Below are 13,449 nucleotides of genomic sequence, written 5' to 3'. Positions count from 1 at the left end.
ACCGGAAAGGCGGGACAATACAGCGCTTTTGGGGATAGCCCGGGATCCGGATCCACCTGTGCTGGGCAACACGTGGCGAAGACGGGATTTTCGTTTGCCTAAGGGTAGATCTCAGAAATGCCGTTTCGGCGATGATAGAGCGTTCGAAATTGGCCGAAACTGAGCGTTTTCGTACACGTGGGTGACGGGAGAATTGTGGAGAGAGAGTGAACTTCGCCTTCAGCCATCGAGCGGTACGGACTTGGAGACGGCGTCTTGGCCGTCGCCTTCGAAGGGAGATATACGGTCTGTATCGCACCAACGCGTGTTCCGTGCAGAGTTCTGCGGTTAGAGCTCTTTGCGTGCTAAGAAGCGAGATTTTCACTAACGCCTAAGCTCTTCCAACAACTTAACTAATATCCTTCATCTGGTAGTTATCCTTGCGAGGTGCCGAGTATTTATCAACGTAGCTGCCAGTAATAGGGGCGCGTAATTGCAGATTGCAAATTGTTAATGTGCCTTTCTCAGAAGTGAATTCACATTTTTTTTTTATAAATTTTGTCAATTGTGGGGGATATCAACTTAAAATACCAGTATTGGAATCGAATTATCGACTTCATTGTAGCTAGCATTTACCCTGTCCCAGTAAGCTTTACATGTACTCTAGTCACTGCACAGCTTGCCCAGATGGGAAGGAAAGAAGGTTTGCGGTCTTCTATGTCAGCGACGGACAAATAAGTTTACAATCAGTCCCCTAGAACTTAGAAGTACTTAAACCTAACTAACCTAAGGACATCACACACATCCATGCCCGAGGCAGGATTCGAACCTGCGACCGTAGCGGTCGCGCGGTTCCAGACTGAAGCGCCTAGAATCGCTCAGCCACACTGGCCGGCCTATTAGCAACAGTCTGCCAACCATCTGTATTTCATTCTCATACGGACTTCGGAAGAGTGGGCAAAAAAATTAGTCATGCCCAAGGATTCATTACCCTAACAGCGTTTTACACCGCCTCTAGCTTCTATAATGGCCTAAATTCCGCAAGAACGGAAGTCTGCGAGCTTCTTCAGGAATGTCACATCCAGCTGAAGCAGCTCTTCCGTGGTTATGTCTTTCAGAGCAACCAGATGAAGGGTATGTGATTGCTATGTTCCACATTGACAAATTGACTCAGACATTTCCCATGGCAAAACTCAAGTGATTTAGTGGATCAGTCGAAGTGTGACATAGTGCCTGAGATTGTTCGTCAAACCAGGGTCTTACAAGTGTAGCCCTGTGGACAAGGTAACTGATGCCGGATCTTATGCGTGCAACCCTGTGAACAATGTTGTTGATCCAGGATCTTATAAATGAACCCCGGTCAGCAATGTTATTGATCCAGGATCTTATGTGTGCAACCCTATCAACAATGCTGTTGACAGAGGATCTCAAGTGTGCAGCCCTGTGAAGGAGCCGGCCGCGGTGGCCGAGCGGTTCTAGGCGCTTCAGTCCGGAACCGCGCGACTGCTACGGTCGCAGGTTCGAATCCTGCCTCGGGCATGGATGTATGTGATGTCCTTAGGTTAGTTAGGTTTAAGTAGTTCTAAGTTCTATGGGACTGATGACCTCAGATGTTAAGTCCCATAGTGCTCAGAGCCATTTGAACCCTGTGAAGGAGGTTGTTGACACATGCTGCTACGTGTGCAGCCCTGTGAACAAGGTTATTGATCCTGGATCTTTTGTGTGCATCCCTGTGAACAAGGTTATTGATCCTGGATCTTCACTGTGCAGCCCTGTGAATAAGGTTTTGATCCACAATGTTACGTCTGCAGCCATTTGAGCAAGGTTTTGATACAGGATCTTACACATGCTGCCTTGGGAAAAAGGTTGTTGATCCAGGATCTTGTGCACACAACCGTATTAACAAGATTCTTGATCCACTATCTTATGGGTGCAGGTCGGTGATATACGTTGTTGGTCGAGGATGTTATGTGTGCAGTCCTGAAACAAGGTTGTCGATTGACGATCTTATGCTTGCTCCCTGTGAACAAGATTGTTCAAGGTTGTTGGTCGAGAATTCTATGCGTGCAGCCCTGTGAACAAGTTAGTTGACTCAGTATATTATGTCTGCAGACCTGTGAACAAGTCTGTTAATCCAACACGGTATATGTGCAGCCCTGTGAACGAGGTTGTTGATCCACGGTCTTTTGTGTGCAGCCCTGTGAACAATGTTGTTGACCCAGCATGTTACGTGTGGAGCCACGTGAAAAAGGTTTTTGATCCAGGATCTTACGCATGCAGCCCTGCGAACGAGGTTGTTGATCCACTATCGCACACGGGCGGCTCTTTGAACAAAGTTGTCAGCCTTGGAATACGGGATCATAGGACGGAGAGGTACAAAAGAAGGGCAACCTTTCGTCAGCGAGAATGCTGAGATAACCATCCCAGTTCGTTAATAGTGAGCGTCGAGGTGTTCGATGGAAAATATTATGAACAAACCGATGGCGTGACTATGGGTAATCTGTTGTCGTTTGTCTTGGAAACCTTGTACATGGAAAGCTTTAACGCAACGGCACTAGCGCTCTATGTGTTTTTAACGGTACGTGGACGGCACATTTGTTCAAAAATGGTTCAAATGGCTCTGAGCACTATGGGACTTAACTTTTGAGGTCATCAGTCCCCTAGAACTTAGAACCACTTAAATCTAACTAACCTAAGGACATCACACACATCCATGCCCGAGGCAGGATTCGAACCTGCGACCGTAGCGGTCTCGCGGTTCCAAACTGTAGCGCTTAGAACCGCTGGCACATTTGTGGTGTGGTCATATGGAACAGAAAATCTTCAAGAGTTCCTGGAAAACTTAAACTCTATCCATCATAATATGAAATTCATGATGGAAATTGAAAAAGAGAAACTGAATTGTCTTCGTACTGAGGAGGAGTCAAAGACACTTGTAAAAAAATTGCTTTGTTAAGGAAATGAAGGTCAATTATAATGACGTTGAATGAATGTCCACACAACTACATACAACGTAAATATTGTCTGTAATGTGCCTACACGACGCATCCTGGAGTCGCGATGGGCAGCGACGTGAAGACTTGGGGCGTTACAGGGCTGGCGCTGCCGGCGACTGATGGCTGACGTACTGCTGGTGAAGACGACTACGAACTAGGTTTCAGCTGCTGGCGTGGAGCGCTACGATGAAATGCTGGTACTGCCGACTTCAGACGAAGGACGTAACTGAATTTGCACAGTCCAGTGGCAGCCTAAATATTCAGGAGCAGATGGATAGCGAGGTCACGTGACCTGGTGAAGCAAAATAGTGCACTGCCGACAGTGCTCTCCGCTGAGACAAGCACGCTGCCCAGACGCTGTGGAGGCGACGTGTAACTCCGCGATAAACAGCGCAGGCCATAAAAGAAAAATATCTCGGTGTTTATGATAGCCGTTTATTCATGTCCTCCTGGTGGCTGGGCTGCCCGCACGGTCTGCCTGGTGTGCGGAAGGACGACTACTAGGCTGCTAGTTACACGAAGACTGGTCGATTCCCTGGGTCACAGTGTAAACGGGATGTTTCCGTAAGAGCTCCGAAAAATGTAGTAGGACATAGAGATTGCTTCACTGAGCAATCTGGTGCAGGGAATCCGGGGACGTAGATGCCAACTTAAAGAGATATGGAAGTAAACTTGTCTACCGCTTTTGTGTCCGCCCCAGTAGCTGAGTGGTTATATCTGCACGCACGTTATTGTTTCCGGATGAGACATTTTACCCCAAGACTCGAACCAACTCTGTCACCTGGATACGTGGACATGTAGTCCATTACCTCTGTCGTGACGGACACACGAATTTCCTTGACTTCTGGCTCTATTTGCAAGAAAGACATCATGCTATTTCCGGGCATACCAGATATCGACAGTGCTTCGCGAACTACCTATGGAGTGCCTTTCACAGCCCGCCGTGCACCTGGAATGTTCCAGGCAGTGGCAGGTGAGGTCAGAACGAACCGCAAACGATCCTAATCAGTGGGCGCAGTCGCTGGGAAGCCTCACTACGACGTGGTAGCTTTCTTTCCATGTTATTTACGTTTCATATCTTCGATGGCGTCTTCATTCTGTTTTAGTTTTCCAGGCTTGATTAGCTATGACTGTTCGCACATTGATATCTATATAAATAAAAAAAGATTAAACAAAGTGGGCAGGAGACCTGCGTTCGTATCCAAATAAATACACAAGCACAAAATAAGAACAAAATGAACAACAAATAAAATATAATAAAGTATTATACCCTTTCCTTTTCCTTTTATTTTATTTTTTTTTATAGAGAGTTCAGAGGCATATTTAATTTTTGTTCGTTGGCGGAACCTGAAGTGGTGGCGAACGGCCGTCCTAGTTAGCTTTAGGATGAAAGTGGCGGGGGCACTAGCTTTGTTTTTGTTTTTAGGCTAGATAGGTTTTTGGGGGTAGTATGGGTGATAGGGGCCAACGCCTGAAGTGGAAGAGGTTAAAAAAAATGGTAGAGCACTTGCCCACAAAAGGCAAAGGTCCAGAGTTCGAGTCTCGGTCCAGCACACAATTAAAAAAAAAGGGGGGGGGGGGGAAGAAAAAAAAGTGGTCAGTGCGACAGATTGTCAATCCTAAGGGCCCGGGTTCGATTCCCGGCTGGGTCGGAGATTTTTTGCACTCAGAGACTAGGTGTTGTGTTGTCCTAATCATCATCATTTCATCCCCATAGACGCGCAAGTCGCCAAAGTGGAGTCAAATCAAAAGACTTGCACCAGACGGGCGGTCTACCCGACGGGAGGCCCTCGTCACACGCTTCATCATCACCGCTTTTGTGTAGCATTACTGTTTTCCAGCTTACTTACAACTAACATGCACACAAGTTTACACGTACTGTGCTGTTTGTTTACATGCACATCCTTTTATTTCCTGCAAGGGAACAAGGAGGACGAGCCTGACTACCAGGAAATCATGTTGCAGGTTTCGTTTATTTTACTTGTCCATAAGGTGGCTCTGTTGTGTGGTACTTATATCGTGCCATGACAGAACGTGCTGTGAATCAACGACAGACCCATTCATTACTCAGTGTTATTCACAGACGTACAGTACAGTACGATGGAGCAGCACCGATACAGTATTTCCCGGTCGTAGGATTTGAATGCGAGGTCCTATTCCATGGCCTGCGAAGTCACCTGACCTGAATCCTTGATTATCTCTTATGGGCATATCTAAAGTCACTTGTGTATGAGATCCTAGTGGATACGGAGATGGAATTAGTTGCCAGTATTGTAGCTGTCTGTGATGCGATTCAAAACACACCAGAGATATTTGTCAGGGTGCGTCAGAATGTTGTTCGCCGATGAGATTCTTGCTTTAAGCTTGATGGCCGTCAGTTTCAGCACATTTTGTAAGATACAGTAGAGATGGTACGTTCATTGTGTCAGTGGTGGCATTTGAAGTTAACTACTGTAAATAAAAAAGTACAAATTAATGCGATTTATTCCTATTATCTCCGTAATCTGGCTTCTACGACCCCAGGTTCTCTAACTCAAATTGTTCAGTGGAGCGTATCTATCACCTGTTACATTTTTGCACGCTCTTACGCAAGCACTCCTTACAGAAAACCTATACATCTTAATCTCTATCTCTGCGCATGAAGCCATCACCATCCGTACAAAGAAATTCAATGCTAAACACTGTGGTCCATAGGAGCTCAAACCCTTTCAGGCAAGCAGAGAATTGCAATATGTACGACTGCTGTTGTCAAGGAATGGTCGAACTGAACGGGCGAAGCAGTGAAAAATCAAGAACTCCTGGGAAGTCGGTTGTACTGAGGAAGAGAAGCAAAAAATCGCTTATCTGCTTCATGCTGGCCCATTATCCGGAAAGATCGTTAGGCTCCTGGGGAAACTTGACATCCAGTGGATTGCACTTCAGTAAAATGAGATAAAAAAGCATTCTTTGTAATGTTACAGACGATCTAGGTCTCAGAAAGCTCGGTGAATATCGCACTCCATGCGAATGTGACGTGTCTTACTTTGGGAAGGCATCAGAACAGTCGAGGATAGAGGCAAGGATCATCAGCGATACATTAAACTAAACCAAGCCAGTCACCTGTAGCCGAGCACTGCCTCAAATATAACCATGAAATGAAACATGAAGAGACTACTATCGTGGTGCAAACGCCGAGTTACTGGGAAAGCATAAGTAAGGAGTCTGTTGAAACAGAGAGGTCAGAAAACCCAATACACACGAATGAAGGTTTCAATTTAGATAGCGCCTATGGTCCAACACTCGATTTATTAAAATCTCGACGACCATCACATCCATCAGAGTTCAAACACAATAAGGAAATCTGCGTTTCATAGAGCATGAATTCGTGCTTTGTAAAACAAAATGGCGCAGTGGACTTCGGGAATTGAACTTCGCTATAAAGAGCGGCGTGACAGCAGCCGTAGCCTGGTCGCAGGCCGGGCCACGAGTACACGCAATAGCAAATTTCTCCGCGCCTGAAAAAGACGCCACCATCGGTCGTCGAAATATTGTGCAAACGACCACTTGGCTGAGTATCCAGGAGCTCACTGTTCACCAATTATACCGAGAAAACCTGAGAGATCACACACGGTTTATGTTCATGATATCGAGTAAACGGACCCAAGCCACGGTACGAAAAACGTCACAGAACCCCTATCGCCTGAATTACACCCTCTACACACTGCAGGCTAAATTTCTCACTGGGGCGTCGGTGTCAACTAGCGACTCTTTGGACCACATTACACGCCTCCAGTCAGTAACTCTAAAGGCTCTCTATTGTTTAGACGATTAAAGAGTATAGATTTGTGTGCAGCTGTCAGGCATGGCCTTTTCCGAGATACCCGACTCCAGATGTCCTTTGCATGCATTCCTCTCTCAACTTTCCGTCGGAAACTGGTTGAGGTTAATCAGCCTTCACTGACAGCAGCTACTCTTGCGAGGTTTGAAACCGACAGTCATTGACAAGGCGTAATACCTCCGGTTTCTGTCGGTTAGAAGCTTTCTACGAGCACTGTTCGTATTCCGTGATATATGGCTGCACGTGGTACACAACTCCTTGTAGCCACTTTGGACAGTTCACACAGGTGCGTCAACGAATTGGGCAATTTCGTTCACGGTGTGGTCGTGACCGCGCCCAAACGCGATAGCTCCTTTGAGCCATCCTGTTTCGTCAGCGCGCCGACTCATCTTACTGCGCCATTTCCAAACGAACGATTGGCATGTACACACCACTTCACTGCCGTGACTTACTGTAGCGCTCGAGGGTCAAATGATCACCTGGTACCATTTCTACACCATTTACACGGCCCCAAAGCGACCACTGCGATATTTTAATGGGGTAAATAAAATTGTTTCTGGTGAACTTATTAGAATATTTTATGTCAGTTTATTGGAGCAATCTTTATCCCTTACCATGTACAGCTCATATTAACTGTCTCACCTTCGGTTCGGCGTTGCGTCTTTTTTTGAAAAATTCTATGCTTTATATAATAAACCCGTTACCGTTTTTTTCGTTCATTCTCTTCGACCATAAATATAATAGACTGGCCCTGACGTCATTTTCGTGGTTCCAACATCTCTGGGCTAAAGTCACGTGAATGTTGGCAAAACATGGTTGTTTCGTGTTGCGCTTATGGCTGTACTCAGCGTTTTGTCGGGGGAAATGGCATTACATTTCAAGTGTGTTTCTATGATAATGGAGATGCGTTTATTGAAATCTGCTGAAGTGACTTTTATATGTTTTTTTACACTTGAAATAGAGTATCACGTAAATTAAAGTGTTGAAAGTGATGCCTGTAAAGTCATATTACGTTTTGGAAAGTGTCTGTGATAATTTGGCTACAGAAGTAAGTATAAGTGCTTCTCGTTCCTACTCATAGGTTCTCTAAGGATGAAAACCGAAGACAGCTTTGGATACAGGCCCTGAAACGGAAAAACTTTAAGCCATCTGCACATAGGCGCCTTTTTGTATATACAAGTGAGATTATAATAAGGTAAGAGCACCTATAGTCGACACATGAAGAGTATTTTTTTCTACCTTCTAATACTATTAAATAAATCTAGGTTCCAAAATTATTTTCTGAAACTTCAGAGTCTCACCTGTCATCTAAAATATCATTTTTTTAAACTGATAGTTTAAACCTTTGTAAAAATAGTAGGAACTGAACCTTTGAAGTGCACCTAAAATTGATACTCTAAAATGGACCTGCTCCTAAACTCGACAATTTTGGGACCTATAGTTGACATAATTCCCATATCCCATTTTCTTTTATAAGTGACTAGAGCTCAAAACGCGGCGAATCCAATATTTAAAGTTTTGACACGAGCCCACTCTTACTGTTTAAAAGAATTTTAACGACATTTTACTTTAACTGATAGTTTATAGTAATTTAGTCCCACTGCCCACCATAGGGGCCTTCGATATATTTTTTAGATTTTATAAATAGTACTATGAACAAATCCAGGTCAAATGTAGTTCTGACATAATTTTTCGCAAATAAAAAAGTAATATTTGTTGGAAGCGTTTGGCAGTCAATTGAGAAATGTGGGTAAAATACGATACAAACACAGGATGGCAGACCCGCCACGTTTTGCCAACAGTCACGTGGTTTATTTTGGAGCCACACCAGCCCTATAGCTTCTGCACAGCAAGGCCAGTCTACTAGTATCTATGGTCAAAGTTCATTCTGTGCGCTCTTCTCTTTGGGAAATGAACTTGCACTTTATTCAGCATAATCCATGCGAAACCAGACATTATTTTACAATACGAAATACGTACAGTACATCCAAAACTGTAGTTCCATTTTCCATGTAGACTTACAGGAAATGGTTGCGGGCCTCGTTGAAATGGAAGACTTACGACCCCAAAAAAGTATGTAATAAGTGCACAGTCCCGGAACACACTCTGCCATCGTACTACTTCTCTCTTCCACAGAACCAAACAAATCTAACTCGCTCGTCCACAACGCGCAATCGTATCAGTGACAATCAAAATGTGATCTTATATACTGGGACCTAAACTGACACGTAAGCTGTGTACCTAATGAAAACAGCTACGCGAGGGACGCCTTGGTTACAGCGAAAGAGGAGAGCGAGTCGTGCTGAGCGAGATTAAAGCTGCCTGTGCGACAAAGTAAATATTATTTCAGTTGCGACGGCCGTGCAGTTGGCACGTGTGGTCCTCTCTCCGCCGCGCCGTGAAGTGTGCGTGTGTTTTGGCAAGTGCGCGGACCGCCTGCGCCGGCCGATAGAGCAGCTCCGGATCAGCTCCGGATCGGCCGGCCGGTCGGCTCCCCTGGGACTGCTTAATTATCATACAGACGGGGGAATCCCCCAGAGGTACGGCCGCGCCCGCCCCGTCCCATGGGACACATTACCGCTGCGCGACAGATGTTACCGGCCCTGGTTGCCGGTGAGGCCGCAGTGTTGCCAACGAAGTCATGACTGCACTCTCACTGCATATTAAATGCTTCAAGCATAAAGCCCGTCAACCTGTTGTGAGTTTCATTTACTGTTGATTCTTCTACGTGGTTCTGTGCCTTCATCGTGTGCCGAAGTCCTTAGGCCCACGTTTGCAGCCTGATGTCGGTCGTACATTCCTCATATGTCCTCCAGATCTCTACAAGCTTGCGGTATTTCATAATATGCACATTTAATCATTAGATTTCGAGTGACTAACATATGCATACACTTGTTACGACTGAATAAATCACATTTTCGAGGATTCAGTTCTACTTTCTGAGCTAGTAACAACACTTTTCTTTACATTGCCTTTAAGGTTCTAAGTATTACATTATCTGCTACAATTCTTGATTCTGAATAAACTTGTTGTAGCTGGGATTTTTTTGAAATGGTGCAAATGGCTCTAAGCACTATGGGATTTAACATCTGAGGTCATCAGTCCCCTAGACTTAGAACTACTTAAACCCAACCAACCTTAGGACATAACACACATCCATGCCCGAAGCACGATTCGAACCTGCGACCGTAGCAGCAGCGCGGTTCCGGACTGAAGCGCCTAGAACCGCTCGGCCACAGCGGCCTGCAATTTTTTTAAAGACGTCATCTTCACGCCAGTGGCTGTTATAAGTTTTTATTACACTATTGCAATTTCGGCCTTAGGCCATTATCAAATGCTGACATTATGGCTTTAAGCCATGTCAACGAAGTGTATGCTGCCACATTTGTATGTCGTTGTCAACACTGTTAAATACACACACTACATTGCCATGGCTTAAAGACATAATATTAGCACTTGATAATGGCCTAAGGCCGAAATTGCAATAGTATAATAAAAACTTATAAGTCACTGGCGTGAAGATGATGTCCTTCAAAAAATTCTTGATTCTGTTTTTCATTTGTTTTATTTTTGATCATTAGTCCATACGATGTTGCGTCCGCCGTCATCGGAACGAAAATTGGTGTATCTTCGCCCTCTTCGTCGTTCTTTGTTTTCTGCGATAGGCCCTCTGACGACCCCGTTGCTGTTAGGGTTCTTCGTTCTTTGTTCTTTTCTTCTCTTCCACTATGTTTTCATCCGTTCTTATTTCTCCGTTTCTTATTTCTGTCTTCAGATATTTTCGAAACTCATTTTAGCTACACTGCTTTTGAATCCTTCCATTTTCAAAACTTTTTCCCGACAGTCTTCTCTGTTGTTTATATCTTTTGTTTTTATATTGTTTCTTTCTCAGTCCTGTTTTACTTCTTTGACACAGCTTGTTGTGGATTTTTTACCCCACAAATAACTAAAAAAATCTTATTAATTAATCTACTGTCTTGCATTCTAAATAAATGTCAAAATAACATGGACTCTCTTCTCTCATTACGTATGAAATATTTTATATATTTTGTATATTTCAGCACTACTTCGTAATTTCCAACGTTCTGCTGTGTTTCGTGCTCCTAATATTTTTCTTATAATTCTCCTTTCTAGTACTACTATTTTTTATCTAAATTATAGTTTAGTGCCAGGCATTCGCTTCCATAAGGACATTCTGGCTTCACTACTGTGTTATAATCCCTATATTTGCATTTCTGGATGTGCAGTTTTACAGTAAAGGTCTTCGGTGACGCCACATGCTTTGCCCATTTTATCGCAAATTTTTCCAAAGCATTTTCTTAGAATATCTCCCCTAGATATTAGAATTCATTTACCCTCTCTGTTTGGCCAATATCTATTCTCAGGTATTTTAAGCAGCTCTTTTTCTTTATTTTCAGTTTTCTGGCTAGTTTCATGCAGTTCGCCACATCTTCGTGTCGCCACATCAAATTCATCCCCTAGTAGCGCTTGCGCTCAACGTCCAGAACTATTTATCAAATTCCTTCACCTACAGTTTTCACCTTCCACAGGTCCCTCGAATACCATGACTTCCCTGTTCCCTTAACGTATGTCCTTTCATTCTATCTCTCCTTCTTGTCATTGTTCTCTATACGTGACTTGGTTCGACGATCCTCTTCAATTCTTGTCAATCCACTTCATTGCCAAAGTCATTTCTTGTCATCAAATCTCAGAGGCTTCGTTCCTCTTCTTTTCCAGTTTTACCACAGTCCACGATTCACTTTCACATAATCCTGTGCTACAAATGTATGTTCGCAGAATTTTATTCCTGAAATTAAGGTTGATATTTGATTCTAGCAGACTTCTTTTGGCTGAGAACCCCTTATGCCTGCGCTAGTCCGTTTTTCACTTCCTCCCTGGTCTGCCTGTCATGTGGTATTTTGCTTGTAAGGTGGCAGGATTCCTTCACTTCATCTGCTTCATGGTCACCAATTTCGTTGTTAAGCTTAATGCTAATCTTATTTTGACTAGTACTCGTAACTTTCATCTACCTTCAGTTTACTCTGAATCTAAAGTGAAGCACAGGTAGTCCCAGTCTTCAAGAAGGGTCGTCGAGCAGATGCGCAAAACTATAGACCTACATCTCTGACGTCGATCTGTTGTAGAATTTTAGAACATGTGTTTTGCTCGAGTATCATGTCGTTTTTGGAAACTCATAATCTACTATGTAGGAATCAACATGGATTCCGGAAACAGCGATCGTGTGAAACCCAACTCGCTTTATTTGTTCATGAGACCCAGAAAATATTAGATACAGACTCCCAGGTAGATGCTATTTTTCTTGACTTCCGGAAGGCGTTCGATACAGTTCCGCACTGTCGCCTGATAAACAAAGTAAGAGTCTACGGAATATCAGACCAGCTGTGTGGCTGGATTGAAGAGTTTTTAGCAAACAGAACACAGCATGTTGTTATCAACGGAGAGACGTCTACAGACATTAAAGTAACCTCTGGCGTGCCACAGGGGAGTGTTATGGGACCATTGCTTTTCACAATATGTATAAATGACCTAGTAGATAGTGTCGGAAGTTCCATGCGGCTTTTCGCGGATGATGCTGTAGTATACAGAGAAGTTGCAGCATTAGAAAATTGCAGCGAAATGCAGGAACATCTGCAGCGAATAGGCACTTGGTGCAGGGAGTGGCAACTGACCCTTAACATAGACAAATGTAATGTATTGCGAATACATAGAAAGAAGGATCCTTTATTGTATGATTATATGATAGCGGAACAAACACTGGTAGCAGTTACTTCTGTAAAATATCTGGGAGTATGCGTGCGGAACGATTTGAAGTGGAATGATCATATAAAATTAATTATTGGTAAGGCGGGTACCAGGTTGAGATTCATTGGGAGAGTCCTTAGAAAATGTAGTCCATCAACAAAGGAGGTGGCTTACAAAACACCCGTTCGACCTATACTTGAGTATTGCTCATCAGTGTGGGATCCGTACCAGATCGGGGTGACGGAGGAGATAGAGAAGATCCAAAGAAGAGCGGTGCGTTTCGTCACAGGGTTATTTGGTAACCGTGATAGCGTTACGGAGATGTTTAACAAACTCAAGTGGCAGACTCTGCAAGAGAGGCGCTCTGCATCGCGGTGTAGCTTGCTCGCCAGGTTTCGAGAGGGTGCGTTTCTGGATGAGGTATCGAATATATTGCTTCCCCCTACTTATACCTCCCGAGGAGATCACGAATGTAAAATTAGAGAGATTAGAGCGCGCACAGAGGCTTTCAGACAGTCGTTCTTCCCGCGAACCATACGCGACTGGAACAGGAAAGGGAGATAATGACAGTGGCACGTAAAGTGCCCTCCGCCACACACCGTTGGGTGGCTTGCGGAGTATAAATGTAGAATGTAGATGTAGATGAAGTGCCAAAGAAACTGGTACAGGGGCCGAATATCGCATAGGAGCCCCGCGAGCACGCAGAACTGCCGCAACACTACGTTGCATGGGTTCGAAAAGTGTCTGAAGTAGTGCTGGAGGGAAATGACACCATGAATCCCGCAGGGCTTTCCATAAATCCGTAAGAGTCGACGGGGTGGAGATCTTTTCTGAAAGGCACGTTGCCAAGCATACCTGATATGCTCAGTAATGCCCATTTCTGGGGAGTTTGGT

The sequence above is a fragment of the Schistocerca cancellata genome, chromosome 2 (genome assembly GCF_023864275.1).
Source record: "Schistocerca cancellata isolate TAMUIC-IGC-003103 chromosome 2, iqSchCanc2.1, whole genome shotgun sequence".
Taxonomy (NCBI): Eukaryota; Metazoa; Arthropoda; class Insecta; order Orthoptera; family Acrididae; genus Schistocerca; species Schistocerca cancellata.
This window is presented reverse-complemented; position numbering follows the sequence as displayed.